Source organism: Oreochromis niloticus, linkage group LG9 (genome assembly GCF_001858045.2).
Source record: "Oreochromis niloticus isolate F11D_XX linkage group LG9, O_niloticus_UMD_NMBU, whole genome shotgun sequence".
In the NCBI taxonomy this organism is placed as follows: Eukaryota; Metazoa; Chordata; class Actinopteri; order Cichliformes; family Cichlidae; genus Oreochromis; species Oreochromis niloticus.
The window spans coordinates 5,948,124-5,973,577 of NC_031974.2; the positions used below are offsets into that span (position 1 = coordinate 5,948,124).

At 39.8% G+C, this 25,454-nt stretch overlaps 1 protein-coding gene across 4 annotated transcripts in view; it reads left to right on the forward strand.

Moving 5' to 3' along the window:
* The first annotated feature begins 4,220 nt into the window (after positions 1–4,220).
* Positions 4,221–25,454, forward strand: part of LOC100710619 (phospholipase D1) — a 52,996-nt gene continuing 31,762 nt past the window's right edge. For 2 of the 4 annotated variants that reach the window (XM_003456245.5, XM_005460979.4), the window contains exon 1: positions 4,221–4,349. The gene's annotated coding sequence lies outside the window, so the exon portion shown is untranslated. Of the gene's footprint in view, positions 4,350–4,619; positions 4,824–19,469; positions 19,713–25,454 lie in introns of those variants that run through there. The other 2 variants (XM_019352901.2, XM_005460978.4) reach the window with 2 other exon arrangements.

Below are 25,454 nucleotides of genomic sequence, written 5' to 3' on the forward strand. Positions count from 1 at the left end.
ATGGTGAAATATGAGACTGACTTTAAGCATTTTTAAATAGCTAATAATCTTTCTTCACACAAACCAGCACCTCACTGAGAAGCTGATTTCAAAGTTCATCCATTTAAAGTTCAGCAGCAGGTCAGTGCATGAAATGGGAAACAGATGGTTAATTAACATTTTATTGATCTGTGTGACTTATCAGGTATGGGTTGATCCAGTCTGTCCTCTGCTATAGGAGGTAATAAAGGAAGCACTGACCTGCCCATCTTTAGTAATTAGAGAATTCAGCCAGCTCCTATTTTGACTGCAGACACTACGTTTCATTAGCAAACTCTCTGTGCAGAAGTGACTGACATACTCAGAGATGACTGACAGGGAAACAGAGGTGGAAAAGCAGACAAAAACAAAACAGGAAATGAAGAGTAACAAAGCTCAAAATAAAAGTTCATGACAGAAACAAAACAGGAAGCAACCAAAATGTGAACAGATCCAGCATAGCCTTAGTCAGGAGGGCAAATCTCATATAGGGCACAATATTTCAGTTTGTTTAGCCTACCTCCCATTGCTCCACACCTTTAAGCTATTTAGTAAGTCACCTCCACCCGAGCTCCTCCTTTATAAACGGTTTCTGGCTGAGCCTGCGCTCCCTTTGTTATTTTACTCCAATTTTCTGATGTTAATCAGTTAATCACTTTCCATGATATCTACGCCCTTGTTTGCCCCCCTAACACTTACTGGAGTTTTCAGGCATTTCCTTAAGTTCGCCAATTTTCTTACTTTTTGTTTGTTTGTGTTTCTGGAGGTTTTTCTCCTGCCTTGTTTTGGGGTCTCGTCTTTTTGGCTGCCCTGCAACCTGTTAATGATCTTTTATGGCTTGTTGTATTAAATAGTTTGTGACATTATCTGTAAACACACTGAAGCAGATTAAATATAAGACAAATGATAAATATGAGATTTGTCATCTGAATGTGTAGAAAGATTTGATGCGTGCAGATGCACGTAGGCACATGGCATCACCAGGGAAGAGTTTCTGAGATCACAGAACAGGTGAACAGTAGCTCCAGCCCACCATAGAGTTAAATCTAACTTTTATTTGAATCCAGCAAAGTTTCCACTGCTGGACTTTAGAAAGAATACACAACCACCTTTTATTTACAGTATACACATTTTCATGCCTCTCCCATGTCGAATGGGAGCACTTCCAGGTGAACAGTGGCCTCCTAAATGTTTTCTTCCCTTATGCAACACAAAGGGGGTCTGGGCTCTCTCCGGAATGAGGACCATCTGATGTGGTCTGGACATATTAACAAAGCATGAGCATGGGACAGGGCAGACGGACTCCTGGGAGGCTCCCATGCGAGGGTTTTCAGAGGGGACACCCTCAGGTCTGAGGGTGCGTCTCTCGGCTGGCCTGGTGTTCCCCTGGAGGAGCTGGAGGAGCTGGTCAGGGAAAGGCCAGTTTCTGCTTAAACTGCTGCCCCCTGTGGGCATGTATAGACGGACATGTTTATGATTCTTTTAATTTGGTTCTACACTTAGTAAAACTGGAAACATCTGTCCAAATCTTTGCCCCCAACTACATATGAATGCAACAAATTTGGCATTGCACCACAAAATGGTGATATCAGTTTCTTATTCACCCAGAAACTCTGGTCCTCAACCCTTTAATTATGTGCAGTAATTTCTCACTTTCCCGTGGGAGTATTTGCACATTTGATTACCATCAGGAACTTCTCACATATCCTACAGATAAAGGGACGTAACCAAAAAAGGGAAGGAACGACACAGTTACTCAGAAATGAGTACTGTGTTTCTGTCCTATCCTCCTCCTCTTCTCCCACATGAACACAGACAGATTATGTGGCCCAGCTGTAGAGTGCAATCAGCCTGAATAAGACAGCATTTCAGTTTGTGAGTAACTCTTCATTGTTTCTATAATTCAGTCTTTAGATGAGGTTTGTCTGTTGTTGTTTTTCTAAATTCATGGCGAGTAACTTTTGTTCTTGAGTGCAATGAGCTGCAGAGGTTTTCAGGCGTGGTTTCACAGAGGAAGCCACTGTTTCTTATCAACTTCATCAAGGTACAGACAGAAAAACGGCGTGATCCGGAAGTATCGCAGTGTGCTCTTCAAAATAAAGTAAAAAATAAATGTGAACACTGTGTTTCCTTGACGTCATTCCACAAAACAGAAAATATGAAAAAAAGTGAACAACTCGATATAACCTTAATGTAAGCAGGAAAATCTCATATAGGACATGCTAATTAAGTTCCTTTAGCCTTTGGTAATTTATGCATACTTGCAAGCCACTGTGCAACCCACCTCCACCTGAACTCCCTCTTTTAATGCTCTCTCTGACACCTGTTGCCAAAAAATGTATTTCTCAATCATAAACACCAGACAGACGTTTTATAACAGAACAAACTTAAATATGGAAGTGAATGGATGGATGGATGGATGGATGGATGGATATTGGTGAACCAAACATACTCCTCAGTATGCAGACATATAACTCAGTATATTTAAGTAACCTTTGTAAATTCAGTTTAATAGAGTAATTTAAATTAAGTAAAGTTCTTGTTTACCTTGTACGCGTGGCACTTTAAATGGTATATATTGCTATTTATGGCACTGTTTTTCTCCAGTGTCTTCAGAAATCTTAACACGTGCTGACAAACTGAAGACTGGAAGTTGAGTGAAAGTCCGGTAACACTGTGTGTAGCTTCTTAAAATACTCAACAATTGGGGACAAAAGAAAAATGACATTATTCTTAATTACTAACTACTTTTAGTACTTTTAAAAGGAAAAGAAAGTAATCAAAATAACAACACACTGGTGTTTTTCCTCCTTTCCATTGGACATTGAGGCTGTGGACAGCTACAGGTACCTTGGTGTTCATCTGAACAACAAACTGGACTGGACTCATAACTCAGATGCCCTCTACAGGAAAGGGCAGAGCAGGCTGTACCTGCTGCGGAGACTCAGGTCGTTTGGAGTAGAGGGCCCACTCCTGAAGACCTTCTATGACTCTGTGGTGGCCTCAACCATCTTTTACGGTGTGGTCTGCTGGGGTGGCAGCATCTCTGCTGGGGACAGGAAGAGACTGAACAGGCTGATCCGAAGGGCCAGCTCTGTTCTAGGATGCCCTCTGGACCCAGTGGAGATGGTGAGTGACAGGAGAATGGTGGCTAAGCTGTCATCACTGTTGGACAACATCTCCCACCCCATGCAGGAGACTCTGACAGCACTGAGCAGCTCCTTTAGTGGCTGCAGCACCTACGATGTGGGACGGAGAGATTTTGCAGGTCTTTCCTCCCCACTGCTGTCAGACTCCACAACAAAGACTTCAGCTGATCAAACACACACATGTGCAATAACACTAATGTGCAATAATCTTTTCTGGCATCGTTGTATTTTTACTCAGTTGTATATAGCATTTGTATTCTATTTTTATCTTATTGTATATTTTATTCTATTTTATTCTACCGTATATAGTATTTTATTTTATTCTATTCTGTACAGTTGTGTACTGTATTTATTCTTATTTTATTTTATTCTAATTTTTGCTTCATAACTTTTGCACTGTCCACTTCCTGCTGTGACAAAACAAATTTCCCACGTGTGGGACTAATAAAGGTTGTCTTATCTTATCTTATCTTATCTTATCTTATCTTTCCTGCCAGTGGATCATCTCAGGACTCCTCACATTTACCTTCTTACCTTTTACATTTTCTGGTCAAATACCGGCTGTACAGTGTGCAGACTGACAAACAGTCAGACTCACGTGTAATGGCTCAAAACAAACCCCTCATTTTGATCATGTTACTGTTTATTTTATTTTATTTCATTTTATTTTAAATCAACTTTAATCAATTATTCCTTTAATTATACAGCCCTTTAATTTTGCTTTGCTGATTATTTTTTAATTTTGTATTTATTTAAAAAAAACAAATCTTTAGCCACGTCTTCTCTTTTTTAATTAATTATTAATATAATTTATTTGAAATGTTATTAAAACAAGCTTCAGTTGTATTCTGTGAGCCAGTATTTTTAATTTTTTTTTAGATGTATTTATTTTTTAATACAACTGCTATAGTAGTTGACTTTTACGCAGTTAAGGTGTGTGTACCAGTGTTTGTTTATCCTCAGGTAATAAAAGCTGGTCGCCTTGCTTTATGTCACCAAGCTGGAAATAAATGGAAGGAAGCTCTTCGTCCTGCCTGTGTGGATTTTATTTTGACAGGGACTGAACAGGAAGTCACGTTGTAAGTCTTTGCCCCTGGTCCTAGCACTTTGGTGGTTTTTGGTCACCGGCTCGCGGCGCCACAGCAGATCTCCGGCTGCCGTCACTTCACATCACATCAGGAGGTAAGACAAACACTGAGCCTTCGTTTTGGCGTCCAGCTGTGCCGTTTGTGGCTCATCCAGATGTTTGTGTGTGAGATTTAATCTGTGACTGCCGGCAAAGTTTACTCTTGTTGTGGTCGCGCAGGTGCGTAAACGCGTAAAGAGTGGAGCCGTGGCTTTGCGCGTAAAATTTGATGTGGTGAAGTGGAAGCGCGGTGTAGACGTGGGTGGATGCGCTGTTATGTTTTGGGATTTTTTGGCATGTGTTGACATCCGTCCTCCTCTCCGCAGTGCCCGTGCACATCATCAGCAGGCTGCCCTGGGAGGCAGCGAGCACATATGAGCCATGTGTTGCTCTCAGTGTCGTTTGAATCGAATGAGGAGATCCACGAAGCGTAACGTTGGCGCGGAGGAGGGCTCAGGCAACGTTTTCAGGGAAGCACGGGGAACGGGTCAGACCAGTACCGAGTCAGCTGCTTCAGCTGCGGCGTGTCGGTGCGTCACTCCGCCGACCTGTCACTGCGCGCTTCTTCCTTTTTCAGCCGTCGATCTACATTGCAGTGAAACACTTCCTCCATACCAGTCAGAGTGTAACACAACTCAACATCCTCACCCAGCACCTTGTAATAAGCAAAATTATCTCTGAGTCGCCTTCAGGGCCCATTTTCCTGCTTAAAGCGCGAAAATTTACCCTCTCGGCTTCTTGTTTGCATGTCTGTTTCCACATGTATCAGCTTATCTGGCACTGTAACACAACATTATACATACACACTCAGCTGACACTTTATTAGGTACCCTAAGTGACAGCTTCCACACTTTATACACGCATGCTCAGAGAAATCAAACCGGTTATGTTGTGTAAACTTAAAGATTTCTTTCTCTTTTGGGGGTTGAGCCAGCTTCTGTCTTTAACCATTTCCTGTCCAAATGCTCCATTACTCCTCAAAATCTATCAAACGCTGAGGTGTCTGATCATTAAAAAATGTTCAGCTATAATAAAATAATGAGTATGGCTTTGCTCCCTGGTGTTTAACATCCAGAAATAGATGGAAAAAGAGGATTTATGAGCTTTAGCTTAGCGAGAAGGTAGATTTTAAAGATGATATGCTATGTTCTGACTGAAGTATGTAAGGCTGGATGGACACAGAGGCAGAAGGGCTCTGGAGGACTGGTGAAACTTGGCTAGTTGGCATATTATGATGTGTACATGATGCAGCTACAGAACTACAGTTAGGCTGAGATAAACATATTAGCACAGCGAAGGCGGAGGACGAGGGTTAAATTGAACTCAAAAGTCCATGTTGAGGGAAAAATGACCAAACTCGAGTCAAGAGTGTCTGAGGTCCATCCGCAACATGAGCTCAGCCATTAATATGTTGCTGCATGATTTGAATTATGAAAAAGTCCTGATCCTAAGCTTAATGTCCACACCGAATATGTTCAAATATTTGATGCTGTAATATAAACGATGAACTTTTAGAAACTTAAAGACATGCTGCTCTTAAATAATCCTAATAAAAGGCTAAAAACACAGAGAATAGCTAAACAGGTTTTGGAAGTTCAGTTGTTTGCTCAGAAAAATGAGAGACACACGACGAAAGTCTCATCCAAAGCAGGAAACAGGGTCGATACGTCATCACTTTACAAACAGATTGCATGTCTGATATAGTCCGCACTTTTTCAGCAGTGTTGCTGTGTCCAGAGCAAGTGTGTCACAGCATTGTGAGTGAATTTGGTGTCACTGTTGCAGGTAGTTTTCCACAATACAAGCGTTACGAGTTCCTTGTGTCTGACTGAACGAACCAGCTGCCTTTTGTGTAGTTGGAAAAACGAAACAGGATAAACTCAGCAGAATATCAAGAGAAACTGTTTGTGTTGAGATAATAAGGTCTTCTTCTCTTTAACCTGCAAGTGGGTTAATATATGAGGCCAGTTGTAAGGAATTGGATCACTGGTGTTCCAAGAATATCGGTATGCAAAGAAGTATGTGAGATTTGGCATTATACACTCAGATTGCTTTAAAGTTTCTCCTTTTTACGACTGCATTGTGATACTTTGCTGTGACCTGTGAATGATGGACCTGGAATACTGCTGCAGAACGTGACAGCTAAACCGCATGCATAAATGACATTCAGTGTTAAACAAACAAAGCCATCAAAAAGTCATAAATGACCCCACTTGGTTATTTTAGAGGGATAATTTAAGTGTATTCAAACAGTACCTGTAGTTTGTAATCAAAATAGTTCATTCGACTTCATCATCTTTTAGATAATCACCTTCCTTTTTTGAGTTTTTCCGGTGTTTAAGGTTTCACGGTTCAGAAAGTCTGCAGAGAGTTCCTTTTAACTGAGTTGCATCATCGCTGCTGCTGCAAGACTGTTGTGGGGCAACAAATTTACAGTTCAGGTCAGTGATGAAGTTTGTTGAGACACTGCTAGGATGTGATGAAATGGACAGGAAGTCTAAGCAGGAAGTCTGAAGACAAGTTTGGGGAAAAGTGGCATGCGATTTCTTTTCTCGTGTGTAAGCGTGTTGTTTCACACAGACCTGCTCTTCCAGTGTGTCCGAGGGTTTTATTTTGGTTGTTCTGACTTAAACGGAGCATAGTTGACTCACTCGCTCGCTTCCATGGAGACTGTCGAGGCTGACTAATAGCATCGGGTTGTACACAGGTAGAATATGCTGTGTTTAATGGCGCTTCCAGCAAAACACAGTCCACAGCGTGGGGAGTGCTTAATTGACTTTGTGGGCGTGGGCGTGTGTGCTTTTCCAGCCAACACACACACACACATGCTGATAGAGAGCTCAAGGGGCACTGGGAGCGGTGGGTTTGGTCCAGCCTTTAATCAATATTATCTGTAGCTAAATGTCATGACTTTGCAGAACTGAAGACAGATACAGTAAAGTACAGTAAGATACAGCTGCTGAAGTTCAAATACATCTGGCACATAAAACAACTGATAACACAGGGCAAAATATACACACATCGATCAGCTGATCAGCCAATAAACAATGTTTCTCATTTTAAGTCATTTGTCAGTTTATTAAATGTTTTGTGTTATTTTATTTTGTTACTACAACCCTCAGGTGGATTTTAAGGGAATGCTTTGTATTCAGTTTCTTTAGTTTACTTAATGAAAACCACAACTTAACAATATTCTGATTAATTTCTAATTAAATAATAAATTTTAAACATTTATTTTATTTTGCCCATAGTTGATTTTTAGTTAAATTAAATTAATTTTGATTTAATTTGATGCTTTCCCTTAAATGTCTTGCAAAGTAGAGGACAAACTTGTGCGAGTGTAATTTAAATATTTAAAAATCCATCAGTGACATTAGAAAATGAGTTAGTTTGTGCTGCTGTTGAAGTGTCGGCTCCTTTGTTTGCAAAAAGAAGTCCGATTGTATAGAAATCAATGAGAAAATGACCCAACTCACTTGATTTATGACATCAGGAGACATGTTCCTTATGGGTTTATGGTCTCAGTTGCTATTTTAAAGTCTTATTAACACATCGTGATGCTTTTTTTTGGAAGCTAAGGTCTCATTAGAGTTACAGAGGAGGATAAAGCGGAGTATGATTTACAGCGTGGCTGCCCTGTGAGCCTTTTCTCAGCACGTTTGGTTTCAAATGTGCTCCAAGGCTTCAGAATAAGATACAGTAGTGAGTAAAGTGAGAGTGGCTGCAGCCATCTTTTGTATACAGTCTTTGGTCACAGCTCTGCTACACTCCTTTGCACCAAACTGGGCCTTAAAGAGCCTTTCTTTAAAGAGCTCGCTCTGGGCTCGACGGCCGCACAGGGCAGACTGTCGATGCAAAGCTGGAAGCACGCTGTCGTCTCAAATAACGTCATGTTGTCTCTTCATTGGAACGAAAGGTCCAGAACAAATAAAGAAGTGAATGTGCTTCAAGTATTAAAATCCCCAGGGTTTGCATCAGAACTGCTGCAGCTGTTTGAGCTAGTTTAAGCTTCTCTTTGTGTCTTTGATACAGATATGATAGTGGTTGGATTAAGGACCAAGATGAAGATAGCTCGAAGGGGAAAGATGAAGGAAAATAGCCTCCTCCCTATTCATTTAGACCAAAGCTTCAAAAAGCTGCCCAGAGATGTTTTAAACATGGCTGCCAAGTGTTGAGACATCCCTAAAGGAGAGCTGCCCGTCAAGTCACAATTAGTCACGTCTCTTTTTGGATAAAGCACACTGAATGTGCTGAGACGGGAGAAAAACAAATTCTGTTATCACCTAAATGTGACTTGACTGTGTCTCAGAGTTAAAGAGATGATCTTTTAGCTGAAAGGTCGAGAGCTTGAGCTTCACCTCAGGAGCGCGTCGACTTGAATTAAGTCTCTGCTCCTATGAGTGCCATCGAGTCGAATCTGAAGAGCCCGCGGTTACTCGAGCTGCAGTTATTTGGTGTTTTCAGGAGAATTTAATCACCGTGAAGGAATATGTGGCCTGTGTCTGTTTGCAGTCTAGACAGCCTTCACAGGAAGGTTTAATCAGCGCCGTGAGGAAACCTGTTAGAAATCAGGGACTCGCCTGAAGCTCCTGACGTTAATCTGCTGCTGAGCTTTTCGGTAAAGCTGAAGGTGTTAAACAAACACAAGAAGACAAACCAGCAGCAGGTCTCTATGATTCTGGAAACAAGAGGAAAGAAAACTTTTATTTTAGATACATATCGTACTGACAGTAAAAGATTTTGGGGTATTTTATGCCTCCAGTGCTCATTTTCTGCTCCATGTTTACATTCTTGGACTCTACTAGAGTAGCTTTGCATGATTCACACTTCAAAATAAACCTTTCTAATCTAATACTGAGCCTTTATGCAGTTCATCATCTGTGTGAAACAGGCTGTTTTAGCTCCTCTAGTAGAAGGTTTGAGCAACAGACGGGTGGAGCTTCTCAGCCTGAGTTTACTGCGTACAGGATAACCTCCCTCGCTGACATCGTTCAGAGCTCAGACAAGGAAAATGTTTTCAGAGGAGGCTGAGAAATGAGCTTTTGGCTCCCAGGGAGTATTTGTACACGCACTGACCTCGTTATTAGAAACACATGCTGTATCTGCAGGTGTAACAGTAAACCTCCCTCTGACTGTAGCCAATACAAAGACAAGACACACAAACTAACTGGTCCATGCTAAGCAGTTAGTTCTTCATATGCTGGACGGTGTGCCTGAACGCTCGCTGAAGGGTCCAATCTGAGCCACTAGATTAAAAACAACATTTTTTTCACTGTATTCTGTTCTTCAGAAAGGACGAAGTAATGCTTAAACCTTTAAATAACAAAGTGAGATATATTTTCATCGTCAGTATTCAATTACTTGACTGAAAAGTTCCTGTTTTTCCATCTACAGATGCAGCATTAAATCTCCATTTATTTATTTTTATTTTTTTAAACAATGCAAGACATTTACTGTGGAGTAACAAATAACTTCTGCTTTTACTTGTTCTGTGCTTGTTCTCTAATTTCACTGATTTATTATTTGTTGAGTGTGAGGTGAAAGAAAGGTGCAGCAGGATTTCTTTGTAATGCGACAAAACTGTGAGATCTTTTAGGCTGTTAATCGAATTTATAAAATGATGGGTTAGAGGATGAGCTTGGGCTACATGTGTTTTACTAACATGACTTTAACTCCTGTGAATCAAGCCAAACTCAAAAACTGCACACGTTTACTGAAACTGCACATGCATCAAGCGTTTCATTGCGCAAACAGGAAAAGTATGCATGTTTCAGCTGGTGCTTTTCGTTGGCCTGGTGATTTCTTTCTATTTTTGGACCTTTATCTTCGACATCACTCCTTCTGTAGCTAACTAAAAATAACTGGAGAAGCTTGAAGATATTACACGCATCTGTAAACTATTATTCTATTGCTGATTTTATTGTCTCACTGCTCTTAACCGGCATTTTAGTATGAGCATCTGTAACAGTGCAACAGGAAATAAGAAAATGCAGAATCTCTCTTTAAATGTTTGGTGGTGTCATAAAAGGAATCACTGGCCTCAAAAAATTACTCAGGCTTGTAGTTTCTGGGCAGTTTTCTGTCAAATGGAAGATACATCTGCTGGATATCCTGATGAAATCCAGTTATTTCACTTCAGTTCTGACTGGAGCTGGAAATTTTTTTTTTTTTTTATCCTTTTCATGACGGTGACTCAGTTTGCTGTGGGAGTGCCAGCTGGATGCCTAACATGTCTTAGTAAATCCAGTTGTACACAGAGTCTGTTGTGCCACTGGTTTGGCTGGTGAGCTCTCATGATCTGTGTCAGGAGATTATGATCATGTGATAGTGGTGAAGGATGACGTCAAGAAATGTTATCGAGAAAGAAATGCTGAGTGTTCTGATGCTCAAAGAGACGGATACAAATCGGGCGTCTTTCCTACTCGTTATTACTCCACCGATAAGACACGCACACACACAAACACACACACACACTCAGCGACACATTTGTACTGCGAGAAAAAGGAAGTGTGTTGTAACCTTGAGCCCAAATGCAGTTTGTCTTCATCTGAGCTCTCTGATGTTGCTCAAACAATCTACGCTACAGTTCCAAAAGTATTTGCTCACCCATCCAAATAGTTTCATTCAGGTGTTCCCATTACTCTCATGGCCACAGGTGTATAAAAGCCAGCATGTAGGTGTGCAGACTGCTTCTACAAACATCTGGGACAGAAGTCACGAAGTGGTGGGCTACGTGAAATCTCAGAGTGGGATCGAGGTCGCCAACTTTCTGCAGTCAACCGCTACAGACCTCCAAGCTTCACGATTAGCTCAAGAGTTTCCACGGCCGAGCAGCTGCACCCAAGTCTTACATCACCAACTGCAACGCAAAGTATCAGATGCAGTGATGTAAAACGTGCTGCTACAGGACTCTGGATGAATCACACTTTTCTGTCTGGCAATCTGAAGGATGAGTCTGGGTTTGGCGGTTGCCAGGAGACTGGTACATGTCTGACTGCACTATGCCAAATGGAAAGTTTGGTTGAGGGGGGATTTGGGTGTGAGGGTTTTTTGGCATGTTGGGCTCAGCCCCTTAGATTCAGCGGAAATAACTCATAATGCTTCAGCATATAAGACATTTTGGACAATTCCATGCTCCCAACTTTGTAGGAGCCGTTTGGAGCAGAGACTGTGAGCCAGACCTTCTTGTCCAGCATCACTGTCTGACATCACAAGTTTGCTTCTGGAAGAATGGTCGAAAATTCTCATACACACTGCGAAATCTTGTGGAAATCCTTCCCAGAAGGGCTGAAGCTGTTATAACGGCAAAGGGTCAGCTGACATCATATTAGAATAGAATAGAATAGAATAGAATAGAGTAGAATGCCTTTATTGTAGAGCTGGGCGATATAAGATTTTTTCATATCACGATATGTTTTTTTCATTTCAGGCGATAACGATATATATCACGATATAAGCCAAATAACTATATTTGTAAGATTTAAATGTGCCGTTGCTCACAAGTAAAATGTGAAATAATTAGCAGCTTGTTTTAATTAAAATATTTATTTCCCATAATAAGTTCAACAGGGCAGATGTACTTAAGGAACATGAGACTTCAGTTTCAGATAAATAAAGGCAAATATTGCAAACTACACAAAAGGCAGCCGCTAAAGCGTTTAAGTTTCAAAATAGAACAAACAAAACAGACAAAACTAAATTGTCAATTCCACTTAGAAACAAAATATTAATTCTAAAAATAAATCTTAGGTCGTTTTACAGAAGAACAGACAAAATTGACTAACTTTTGTCAATATCAAATAAACTGAGAACTAAAAGGAAATTCTCAATCTCTCCTTGTTGTATAGCTTAGCTTTTCAAACAGTTTTAACAGTGACTTTAGTCTGACAAAAGCCGAATGACGAATTAGCGCTTTCAGTCAGAGATTGAGCATGCACCGCTTTATTGTATTTCCAGACTTGCTTTCAGCACAATTTACAGTGCGCGCTACTCTGTTTGTTGTCAGACTTGAAATAGCCGAAATACCTTCACACTACGGAACTTCTGTGGCCCTTCCGTTTGACAATCTCTCCGGCATTGGAACCACCATCTGTTTTTTCTTCGGTAACCTTCGCTCACGCTCTCGGTTGATTTTTCTCTAGTCGGCAAACTCATTTCCTTCATTACCCGGGCTGCACGGCTGCAAAAACAAATACACATGTGCGCCTTGGCGCTTGTGCTGTACGTAACAAGTCACGTGACGTGACGCTGCGGCTGTGATTGGTTCGGCTCTGCGCTACTTAATTTGGATTGGCTGTTCTTTTCTTTTTTAAGAGGACAAGAGAGATGAGGTATATCGCAATAGTGTAATTTTTCTATCGAGAAAAAGTTATTTCGCAATACATATCGTTATCGTTCTATCGCCCAGCTCTACTTTATTGTCACTATACAGTTGTACAATGAGCAGTATTAACAGAGGGAAATATATATATATATATATATATATATATATATATATATATATATATATATATATATATATATATATATATATATATATATATATATATATATGTATATATGTATATATATATATATATACATATATATACATATATATATATATGTATATATATATGTATATATATATATGTATATATATATATGTATATATATATATGTATATATATATATGTATATATATATATGTATATATATATATATATGTATATATATATATATATATATGTATATATATATATATATATATGTATATATATGTATATATATATGTATATATATGTATATATGTATATATATATATGTGTGTGTATATATGTATGTATATATATATATATAAGTTGGGTTATTGCACATAGAATTGGTATTGCACAGTGGTGGTCCATAGAGGAAGTGGGAAGAAACCCCCCCCCCCCCCCCGGAGGATAAAGAAGGAGATATCACTTTCTATATATCAAGTCCTCGGTTGGAGATGTTCAAAAATCAGACTTCAGTAGAGCAAGCTGGATCTGCTGCGTGCTGTGAAGCATGCCCTGCTTTAACATGCTTTTTGCCTCTAATGGGACCACATTTTACAAAATAAACAACACGCTGATTAATAAGACCCAAATCTAGTGACAGGGAACATAAACTCACCAGGAAATGGTTTAGTGAGATCATAAACTACCCCAGAGGAAACGCTAAACCAGACAGTCTGCTGTTTGTTTGTTTGTGTGTTTGTTTTCTGGCTCTAAGCATTTAGCATTTATAAAACAGTGATAGTTATTTAAGTAATAATGGTGATCAGATGGTGCACACCTACCAGTGTGTTCTGTTAAATCAGCTCAAACAGCCACACACTCCATAGTTTTTTTTAGCATTTAGCAGGAAAAGAAGACGACCTGTGATAAATAAAAGGGAGCGACGTGTTAATAAAACTCAAGTCGACTGATGGACTCTGGCTCTGTGCTGCTGTTTAACTTAACCTGTTAATCTTCTGATAGAGTTATCCTGCTTTATATGTGAGTGTTGGGTTCCTTGTCCACTTTGATTGGAATTACAAAAGAACTGCAGGACTGACACGTTTCTACAGTCTGGCTTTTAGCTGATGGCTGTGAAGAAAGCAGGGAAGACTGCAGCCGTGGGTCAGACGCAGGTTAACATGTCACTGTCTTTTGCTGCTTAAGTGGGGGAATTGAGTCAGCAGACAGTCATAAGCTGCACAGATTTCTGTGGAAAATGATGGAAGCTACAGACGGACAGAAAAAAGAGACTCGCCCTCTGTTCACCAAGAGAGAGAGATTAGATGTCTACATTCAGATAACCTGTAACCTGCATAGTTTGTGGTTTTAAATCTGACCTCCTTTGAGACAAACGTCCACAATATCGGTTCTTCCTGTTCTGTCAAGCCCGGTTAAAACAGAAAGTCTGTTATTCTGATAAAAGCTGCAACATTTAAGGGTCATTCAGATAATCGGAAAATTCAGATCCATTATTTCATACTGGCTGCAGGCTAATACGACATGTTTTTCCCCAGTTGTTCCTTCCAGACCACAAAAGAAGAGCATAGATACTCATGCATGGGTGGCAGATAAAAAGGAGTGATGTGCTCAGTGGGGGACTTGATGAGAGTTCATCCAACAGTCTGAACCTATAGCAGAATTACTAAGGGATAAAGTCACCTGACCCAGCCCGAACTTGAACAGGAAAACCTAATCTTTAAAGGTGTCTGTCTCCTGATTAATCAAGAATTTAAATTCATTTCTGGGTCTAACGGGGAGGCAGTGAAGAGAAGCTTATATGGAAGAAATTCGATCTCTCTTTGTAGTTCCTGTTAATACTCTTGTTGTTGCTTTGTAAAACAACTGATGGGTTTTCATGCCGTTTTTAGAACATGCTGATAAAACCAGAGCAGTGCAGTCCTGGACATGTGTGTAATGATGTGTGTCAGTAGTTCAATGTGTTGCCCGTGTTTATGCCATCTTTGCCTCTTTGTCCTTCCAGAAGGAAATGTTGCCCAGGTGTGTGTGCAGACCTGATCGGTGTGACAGGTGATGCAGCTGTCAGAGCTGACCACTAGGTGTCACTGGCGTGTTGTCTTCCTTGTCGTCACATTTAGTGAACAGTTATGTTTCTCCTGCACTTTAAAGGCTTTCCTTTGAGTCCCCTTTCAGTAAAGTGTAATTATCACCATGTCCTGGGTTTGTGTATGTTAACAGTGTGATTTTATTACCTTGTGTGTTTTGTGTCTGAGTCATGGAGGAGCTGAGCTTCCTGCCGCAGTTCTACCCAGTAATTACAGGATGACATGTGCATTGTGGAAGGAAATCACTTTAGCAGGTCATTGTTTTAGACCGCTAAGAGGCTCCGACTCCCAAAACAGAACTTTCCACATGCATGCTGGGAAGTCAGTAAAAGAACTGCTGCCTTATTTCAACATTTTGTTCTTTAAAACCATTAAAAGCAATAAAAACAAAGAGAGAAATACAGAAACCAAAGGCAGCTGCAGCACATGAAATAGCATTATTGTCTTATTGTTAATTCAAAAGGAATGACAAACCAAACCCTGCATGGTTCACAGCCATGAATTATTAAAGCCCTGTTGGAATTATCATTATTATTGTATGCCTATGCATATGTAATGAGTATTGCAGATTTTGGATATAAAAGAGACGTTATTGTCTTTAAATTAAAAAAATGTGATCCTTTTATTAAAAAAATGTAGGGTCATTGTAGCCTGTTGGTAGTCTTGATGGCCTTTTGTGCTTCCTAATATCTGTCAAAGTTAACCCCGGCCTGTTCGTACAGTTGCTGGTAGAAATTATGAGAGTGTGACACATTAATGGCTCTCAGTGACAGTGAACATGTTAATAAGGGGGAAAATGTGTAACTTCCTTGTGTGTAGCTAACCACCAGTGCAGACCGTCCACCACCTAAAAAACAAACAATAACGGCCTTATTGTCTGGAAGCCCCACATGCTGAAAATGGGTTTTTCACATTTCTTTCATCTTACAATAACAAATTGAACTGTCAAATTAGAAGCGGCTGTTTTTGCTCAGATATGAATTCAGGTATGTTTTGGCCTCTCTACAAGTTAAGGCTGTGTTCCATCAAAGTGTTTCAGGGAGGAGCTGGGTGTCTTTAATGGCCTGTAAGATCAGCCAGGAACATCATCACCGTGTCAGCTAAGAGGAATAGTGGAGCCGGTTGCCGCCTAATGATCGTCTTTTACAAGGACGAGCTGTCAGAGCATTGAGCTGCATCAGAAAATAGCTGCATGCGGTGCAGGGGCTGCTCCACACACAGACCTGTTATCGTGCCAGGTGTTTTCCTTTGATGTAACTTGTTAATGACCTTTTTAAGGCAGATTGTGTTCAGTCGGTTTCTTATTTTAGGACCTTGTAGTTGGTTCATAAACATTGAAACATTCTTCTGTGTTTTCAGAGGCCTGGGTTTCACAAGATCATTTCACAGGATCCTGTGACTTTTCTCACTTTTTTCTTCTTTAGCTCTGCAAATTCAGCAGCTGACATGACACCTCTGCAAGAAAGTGTTTCAGCGCAACGGCCGCCCTACACAGACGAGATTAAAATAGCTGCATGCTTTCCAGCGTTCAATGTCATCCTACTAAAACTGCAGCTGATTTTCTTTTTTTTAAATTAATTTCAAAGCTACTTTCATAAGAATGTTTTTGTCTGTCACCAAAATTACAATTCATGAAAAAAAGAGATGGTTTGACGTTTGAAGTCATTGTTACTGATTTAGGGCTTAAAGTCAACATTTTCAGTTTAAAATACTTTGCTAAACCTACTTGACCTAAAATACCATTAGAGTGTGAAGAAACAGCGGCTGTGATGTTATGTGTTGCTGAGATATCAACTAAAGTTGAACTGGGACGGGGCTGTATTCTCATGTAATACCATTTTAATCCACAAGATGGTACAGCGAGTCAGTGTAGCGTCCATCTTGCCCTGAGTTCAACCTGAGATATTCAAACATGGATATGGACCACGTTTGTTATCCATGTTAGCTGTGTTTTCATAGTGTTGTAACTTAAAAACTCCCCCAAAACAAACAGAATAATTAGAGACTGCAATAATCAACCTTGTGTGCAGCTGGTGGCGTCCTTCATAATCATTCTGCGACGGGAAATGCTTATCGGGCTGCACAGAAGTCATTTTGTTGCAGTACCGCTTAGGGCAGGGCGATATGGCCAAAAATATTTATCATGATATACATTTGAAAATTTGCAATAACGATATAACTGACGCTAGACAAAATACTTTACAACTCCACAACTTTATTAGTGCAAAAAACCCCATCAATGTATTTTCACTTAAACAAGCAGCTGTTTTTTTTATGTGCATTAAAGTTATATAAAAATGTAACAGTGTAAATGCAAATTCCTTGCAGTTTAACCAAAAGGCATTTCCAGTGGAAATTAGCCGACATATCCTCAGCATAACCATGTATAATATCCACAAAACTTAAAATAAGGTTATACAAACACAATACGGTAATATTATCTTGAAGCACAGTACGTATCACTCTGCGAGGCTCCCAACTACGGCAGCCGTAATGCTCCGACAATCCATCAAGCGGTGCGGGTTCGTAGCTTAGCGAAGTTGTACTACAACGTTTTTTGACAGATTTTGAGCGCCGTGTGCCACATAAAATCAGTTTGGTAGTAATGACGGCCGCTAGCATGCTCTACCAAATAATGTGCTGTGTTGTGTATCTGAGGGACGAAAGCCAAACCAGTTCCACACCACTGAAGTTGCAGCATTTTTACAAACCAGTTCTGGTTCATCCGTTTCATTCAACGATCTGCTTTCGCCCTTCTCATTCTCCGTCACCGAAATGCTTTTTCCACCATGTGCGTATGAAAACAAAGGCACTGTGCATGCACGTTTTACCCATATTCTTTCGCAATATTTCATTTTCTTATCATTGCCTAACATTATACTGATATTACCGTGAGCGGTATGATATCACCCAGCCCTAGTACCACTCTATGTCACTGTATAAACTCAGAATATTGTGTCATTGATTCATTAGTTTGCTGTCAGCTATGTTTTATGTGCCCTTGATTCTCTAATTCCCTTAAGATAATCTTGGACAAGAATCTATGAATGTCTTTTGGGTTATAAACTCTTAATCATTAACTTTAATCTGGATAAAACATTGTTTCTCATTCGGGCTTTAAGTAAATATTGTATAATATATCAGCTCATAAAAAAACTCAGGACTAAAATATATTAACTATTGATGTGAGATTGTAAAATACAGCGGGCAGGACATGAATAACAAGCAGCGTAATTTTAAGGACTAGATTGTACCTTCAGGGGTGGAAGTGGCAGGCACCAGACTCCATAGAGAAATGCTGCAATTTAGGCTCAGGCTTCATACATCTTTCTGCCCAGCTTTGTGTGTGCGTGTGCGTGTGTGCGTGTGTGTGTGTGTGTGTGTGTGTGTGTGTGTGTGCGTGTGTGCGCGTGCGCGTGTGCGTGTGTGTGTGTGCGTGCGCGTGTGCGCGTGTGTGTGTGTGCGTGCGCATGTGCGCGCTGCAGTGGCTCACATGTGGGTGGGAGTCTGAATGTTTTGGTCCTTTTCTGGAATGTCAAAAATGAGTCACTGCTTGTTCCGGGTGATAGCTGCTCCAGCTTTCAACTTTAGTCTCAGTTAGTTCAAGAATTTTTATTATTTTTTAGCCTGAAACAATTTCTCATTCACTCAGAAAAAAATGTGACTGTGCAGGTGTCTGTGCTATCTTCTGAAGATGTCAAAAAACAGATTTTTATACAAACCCACACACATATTTCATTCACAATGGAAAAATACAGTGAAGCTGGTGTCATCCAAAAAATACTAGCATGTCCTACTAATGCACACTCATTGAGGTTTTGGAAAAGGACACACACACTACCCTAAGATGTATTTACAGCAGAAACATCCACGTGTATTGTGTAGCCATCGCCTTTAACATGACAGTTAATGCTTTGTAAAGCAACAGAAATACAGCTTCAACCTAAACTGGTTCTCTCATTTCTCTGAAAGCTCAGTGTTCTGGTAAAAACTGGGTTTTTCAGGTCAAAAGGGTGGAGCTGGATATTATATTATAACCTGTGTTAACAAGGTGTGTCTCCACACAATAATGGGTTGTGCAGTGCAGATTTAGGTGTGGTGATTTTAGGCGTTCAGACTTTAAAGAACGACAGCATATGACAAAGAAAACCTTCATAAGCACCCTTCCTGGCACTGCCACAAACACAGTGTCAGTGTCACGGACCCACTGGTTCCTTATCATTCTCACTCTGGCTTATGGAGAAGAGTACAGAGAGTTGGCTCTCATCAAACGCTGCGTTGTTGAATTATGATTGAATTTTGTTTTTCTTTTAAAAAAGGCTTAGAGAGCTTACAATTAATTGATTGTCAACAATTTAAAACAAAACTTTCTGATTAAAAACTGATGGACTTTTTCAGCTGTAGCCTGAATTGAAAAAGCAAAACGTGAAAATTATGTAATTTGGTTCTCATGTTAACTGTTTGGCCCTTTAATGCAGACTGGAATAAGAGCAGCCCTCTCATTGGCTACCAAGTGTCCCCCTGGCCAATACCATCTCTTCCCTCCCCCCTTTGTCCCACCCTCTTGAATCTCTCCCTTGTCCGTCTGCCTCGTTGTGGCACTCTGCTCTCAACCTGCAGACTGGCTGTCAGGATCCTGTGGAGGTGTGTGTGTGTGTGTGTGTGTGTGTGTGTGCTGCACACCGCAGAGAGCGTGTGCATGAACGTGTGAACAGATTTAGAAGTGAAGTGGCAGTTTCTTTTTTGTTCTTCTGAGAGGAAGTGTGTTTTCTCGCTGGGAAGAAAAGACACGATGATGATGGTTATAAAGACGTTAAAGATGATGATGGGTGTCCCTCGACCTCCCCGGGCTCAGGTCAGTGGATGCTGATACTCTGTAGAGCTGTTTTGTGGCATTTATGTGTGCGTGCTCCTCAGGATCCTCCTATTGTCACAAACAGCTTGTTTTTGGTCCCAGTTTCCTCTCCATTTTTTGTTTGTTGCATGTTTTGTATGAGTTTTACACCCGGATGCAGCAGTGTTGTACTTCACTTCTAGTGCACCAGATTTGGTTGAGTAGCAGCTGAGGTTAAATGGCATCAGTGTATGTGAGCATCTGCGCTGGCAAGCCTGGCAGCCAGCACTGTAAGAGGCTGGCAAACAGTCAATCCAAGAGTTTTTCATAGAGATCCACTGACATGTTGGCCGAATGTCAATAACTGTCTCATAAAGCTTTGTTAGCTAATATCAGAGGCTAAAGTCTTCTCATCATCAAATAATAGAACGTCGTTTCCTAATCGGAAAGTCAACGGTTCAGTGCTCGGCTTCTTTAGTCTGCATGGTGAAGTATCCTTTGGCAAGATACTGAACTGAATGCATTCATTAGAGTGTGTGTGAATGTTACAGAAGGTGCTTAATCAGAGAATAAAGTGCAGTATGAATGTGTGTGTGGTTGGGTGAAAGTGCTTTGAGAGCTTAATTAGAGAAGAAAAGTCCTATTCAAGTCCCAGTCCATAAACAGATGCCAGCGGATGTTTCCACAGCTGAAGGGTCTTAAACTGAGTCAGTTTATTGTTATAATTACGTTTTCTTTATTGGTGTAGCACAAAAGTGGGAATGAATGAAATAAAAGTGCATATTGATAATAGTCAGATGGTTAATGTCAGCAAATAACAGACTTTTTGCACAGGCTAAATGTTCATTGGCCTTTATTTACTAATATTAGTGTAAATGCTCTTATCCTGCACTTAAAGTGTGTATGCAAAATTACCACTGGGTTTATGAACCAGCAGGCTTCTGCAGCTCCATTTCTCTATTTAAGGAGACACGTTTACCTCCAGGTGAAGCAGTGAAAGTAGTGATGAGCTTGCACAAGCAGGACAAAGAGGAAACCAGGTGCAGCTTCTGAAATGTTTCCACCGGTGTGATGATATATTTGGGTTTATCTTTAGTCTGTGCAGCTGTGCTTTTTGGGCTGACAGAGAGATTAATCTAAATAGCAGTGGAGGGACTGGACTCGTGATAAAAAAGTGAGAAAAGCTTTGAAGTTTGTGTTGGTGTTTGAATCCAGTTTGATCAGCAAGCTGTTTGGAATCACTGACACAGTGTGACTGTGGATAATTAATGTATCCAGACCACCCACCTCATCACTTACTGAACAGGCAGTTGACTCCTTGTCTTCTCCAACATATAATCTAAAAATAATCTCATCCCCAATTACCTGCATTCATTTTACATTTAAGGTCCTTAGTTTATACTATTTAGTTATTGAATCCTTTTCTCATTATTATTTAAGTGTTTTTCTTCTCTTCTGACTTTAAGATAAGGTGAGCAATCACTCGTTTCATTAAACTGAGTTTATGAAAGCAGGATTAAAGCACATTTAAACTCCCCAGAGACGATTGTTTATCATGACTTGGCACAACAGAAACATGCCGTGTTTGTTTAGATTTGGTCCGATGGCTTATTTTCATCCTAATGCAAACCGTGATGAAGGTTGGGACTGAACTCAGTCCCTGCCTTTGTACAGACATCATGCATCTCACTGTCTGAAGCTGTCAGTGTACAAACTTCGGTAAAAAATGACTTCAGTGGAGGTTATAAGTTCACTGTATTCATCAAAAAAGAAACAACCGAAATATCTGTCCATGCGACTAACAATTCATTCAACTTAGAGTAACTTTATTTGAAATGTTATAAAGTTCCTTTAAGTCCAGGCTAGTTTCTGAGTGCAGTTAACAAATATTTAAGGCAATCCTGACATTATTTATTTCTTTAGCATTAGAGCTCTAATACATTCTAATATAATTTTCAATAACAAAGAACACTCTTATATTATCTGAGTAAAGTGTGTTTGTGTGAGAGAGGGCTCAGCATCCTGCCACCTGGCTGGCGAGTGATGCTGTGAGGGGGTAATGGGCCACACTGTACCCAATTAATGTGAGTGCTCAGTGGGCCAGACATAATGTATACACACATCCACACACACTGTCTGCATTAATCATTTTAAAATACTCTTTTGTTATTTCCAAGGTCAACAGTGGGCCTTCAAGCCCAGTTTCCTCCCCTGATTCTGAAATTTATTACAGTGCAGCTCCAGACATGTCCTCACAAAACAGCCTTAAATGGAGAGGATTTATTCTGCAAGCCCCATTAATCTATAGTCTTATATTAACAAAGGAGCTCTCTTTTAGTTCTAACCTACAGAGAGAAAACCTACAAATCTGCAGGTGGAGGCAGGTACAGACAAGCTGGGGAAGAAAGCAGCCAGTCTTATTGGTAATGTTGTTTTTAGGAGGTGGAGGAGACCAAAATTGGAGCAAAAACTGAGGAATTATAATAGTCAGATGGACATAACTAGTACTACATATTAAAGATAAGATTGCTCTCGAACTCCTGAATATGTTTGCATGAAATAAAATACTCAGATCTTTTTAAAGTATTAATACAAAGAAAATGTAATGTGTCACTTCAATAAACTGTATTTAAAACATTAAAATAACTTTATAAAAAACAAAGAGGTTAAGGTGGGTCTTCTTAGATCTATTAATATCATAAGAATCATTATTAAAAAGTGATCTGATACTTGTCTTTAATTTAGAAATGATCTAATATCTAAAAAATTATAAACATAATGTAAAAGCCACTGACATCAAGACAAGTCCTTACAATAAATGGTAAATAATGGAGGGTTTTGCCCCAAATCCAGCACCCTGAGACAGGAATATGAAATGATATATTTGTTTTATTTGGTTTAGAGTTGGGACTGTTCAAATTTACCACCACTTTCAGATAAATGTCAGTGTAACATTTTTTTAAATTGCAGTGTGACTGCAAACCTGTACGTTTCATTAACTTCTGCTAACATTGATGGTAGCAATATTGGCATGTTGGCAGAAATAAACCAAACGGCTTGTAGACAATTTGTCACAAACACCTGCATTAATGCAGGTATTTAAAGCATGAATGAGTCATATTGTGATACTGTATGTGTGTTATGACATTTATTTTCCACTTAAGAAAAACTGTGATAAGCCTTTGAACTACATATTATTACTGGGATTAAGTAACACATGCTGTGCTATAGGTAGTAGTACAACAATAGGTGATACGTCAGTCTATTACACAAAAATGAATAAGCACAATCTGGGTTTCACTGTCTGTTCAAGTTTATTTTAAGTATATTTCAACAGATTTACATGCCGTCACTTTTTCCTTGTGTGCTGAGTATTATTTTCAGGTGAAAATTGTTAAATGGGTCCAAAGTCAAAGTTGAACCAAAACTCTTTTTTTTAATTCTGATATGGAAAAATTAAGGTTTAAACATCATAAAATAAAACGTTTTAATATTCTTGAAACCAGCGCAGCAAGTTAATCCGATGTTGGTTTTTCACTGGATATTTCAAACCCAGAACATTTCAGATTCAGTTCATATAGAAACTGAAAAGAGCAATGAAGTGACACACAGTACAAGTTTCAGCTCCTCTTTAATTTTTAGAAGTGAAGATTTCTTTCTGCGTTATTCCTGCACAGACATGAGAGTGGATGAAAGATTTTGCAGAACTGAAGCCATTTCTGATTTTATTAAGTGTAAAAACTCTGGGCTAACCTTTTCTTTTATGCCATCACACCTCAGATTATTGATTTAATCTGACTATAGGCCGCTTTTCCTCACTTTGGTTAACCTCTCCTTTATTTCTTCCCCTCTTGTTCCATCCCTGCACCACCGGTTCCACCAGCAGCTATTGTTATTGAGACACACCTCAGATACACACTTTCAATCCGACTCTGATGGAGGAAAAAAACCCAGAAACACTCACGATCTTTGTTCCGTGGCTAGTTTGCATAATACATACAGTATACTGTGCTTGTGTATCTTTCTGTGAGGACTGTGTAACTTTCTTTGTTTGTGGTGTTATGGTTCAGTAAAGGCCACAGTATTTGCGTGAAATTTGCTTTTAGTTTGCAACTGAACATATAATCAAGAGTGTGTACTTTTTAACTCAGTAGTGTACTAAGGGGAAAGTCTAATATAGTAAATGTCTGACACAGACAGATGCAGGATGTACTAGTAGACTCATGATGCTCTACCTTCTTAAGCTTTTTAAATTATTGGGGTGAAAGGTTAGTATCTAATAGCTAAATACAAGTGATGACAAGGAAACCTTGTATTTGGACGTTTTGTTTACGTTGGTTTTAAACCAGTTTATCAAAGAGCTCAGAGGCCTACTGATTGGTTGTCAACCCTCTGGCAACCTCTGTTGTCTGTAGGCATTCCCTAAGCAGTTGACAAGTTGTTGCTGTAGTCTGCTGGCTGCTGCTGGGTGCCAGCAGGGTGCTGTGGTTGGTAGTTTGCTTGGAAGATGTTGACTTGTCTGCTTGTCGGCATCTTCCACATAAAGAGATTGTAAGAAGATTTTGGGGGCAGCACCTTTTTGCAACCCAGCAACTGCTAAACCCCCAGGTACACTTTCTCTACTAACCAATGGTTGCCAAATGGTTGCAGACCAGTCTCCAGGCCTGGTGACTGGTGCTAAATGAATAGGGATGGGTATCGTTTAGGTTTTATCCAATACCGGTGCCAAACCGGTACTTTTGAAACAGTGCTCGTGCTTAAAAAATAGAGAACACAAACTTTGTCCTCTTATGTTTTTATTTTTAGCCGTCTTTTTTTTTTTTTTTTTTTGTTGACTCCACCGTTGAAAATGGATGGAGATCTTTGACTATAAATTTTGTCACTGCCGTATGAGTTTCGTCCACTTTTTCTTTGGTCATTTTAGCCTTTTTGGCCAGGGTGCAGGAAGTATCTGCCGTCAAACATGAAGACAGCTGCATGTAACTACGACGGTGTTTCCTAGTTCACCTTACATGCATTAATTTAATAACATGGTTAGCCTACTCAACGTAAATTACACACGAACAACATTAAGCTACTCGCCCAGAGAAGAACGGCGGCCCGGATACTGGTACCCATTCCTATAAATGAACCAAGCTTTTCAGCCTGTGCGAGCTGTGTGTGAGCTTTTTATGGCTCCCGAAGTGGGGCTTCAGGAGGGTAAGGGTTAAAAAAAGATTTGAGAACCATTGCTTTAAATGAGCAAAATTAAATACTTATTTTGGGGCTGAGTAAACAAAGTTTTTCAGCATCTTTTTAATGAGATTTGACAGGTGAAAGGTGATTCTGTACATGACTGCTAAAGGGAAAGCTAATACATAATTAGTACATAATATCTCAACATGCATAAAGTTTATTAGATGTCTTCTCTTGAGACTGAAGTCACCGATTGCATTTCCATGTTCATAAAATTTGACTTCTGACTTCGTGTTGGAAGGAGCCATTAGACGATGGTAAACTGTGGCAATAAAAAAACTGTACAGTCAGCAGAAACGCTCATGTCGTGGCAATCAAACCACGATTTACTGGTAAATTAAGTGTTCAAAGTGTGCCAAGAAAACATTCCCCGCTCTATCTGTATTGTTGGCAACAGCATGGAGTCATCTTTTTAAAGCCCAATGACCCTGCTGTCTGCAGTCTCAGCATAAATGAAGTTTTGTCCGAAGTTTTTCTGTCCAGATTTAGTGAACCTATGCTCTTCACAACTTCCAGTTTCAGAAACCT